This window comes from Camelina sativa, chromosome 9 (assembly GCF_000633955.1).
Source record: "Camelina sativa cultivar DH55 chromosome 9, Cs, whole genome shotgun sequence".
Taxonomy (NCBI): Eukaryota; Viridiplantae; Streptophyta; class Magnoliopsida; order Brassicales; family Brassicaceae; genus Camelina; species Camelina sativa.
The window spans coordinates 15,219,032-15,219,566 of NC_025693.1; positions in this window are offsets into that span (position 1 = coordinate 15,219,032).

Consider the following 535-nt stretch of genomic DNA (forward strand, 5'->3'; position numbering starts at 1 on the left):
TTCTAAGGAATCTAGACATCTTAAACATTTTACTTTCTTTTCTTTGTCTAATCTTTTCGTTTTATGCCCAGAACCAATAACTCATTATTTTGCTCAACCCAAATCCTTTACTAGACTTGTAAACCTTGAAAACACATCCTTCTCCTAAAGTTTTTCTACCCTTTACTTTCTTTTTACACTTCACTCTTCTGCACAAATCCATACCCAGTACCCAAAATTTGAGTTCTCACCTAGTCCTATTAGTCCGGATAACGCGAACTAGAACTACACAGGATCCTACTCTTGTCGGTTAGAACCTAACACTTTCTAACAAGCTCAACTCGGAAAAAGGCCTGACACTCAAGAATACAATTGGCTTGAAAGAACGGTTGGTTAAGGGTGCGGGGAACTGTTCCAAAGATGGGAATCAGCTACTTGGATTGACAAGGGTGGTAAAAATGTGAAAGACAATCCAAGTATGTATATGGTATCCATGAGTTCAACTTCAATGCATAACAGGATAATTGCAAGTCAGGATTAGGTTCAAGTAGATAGG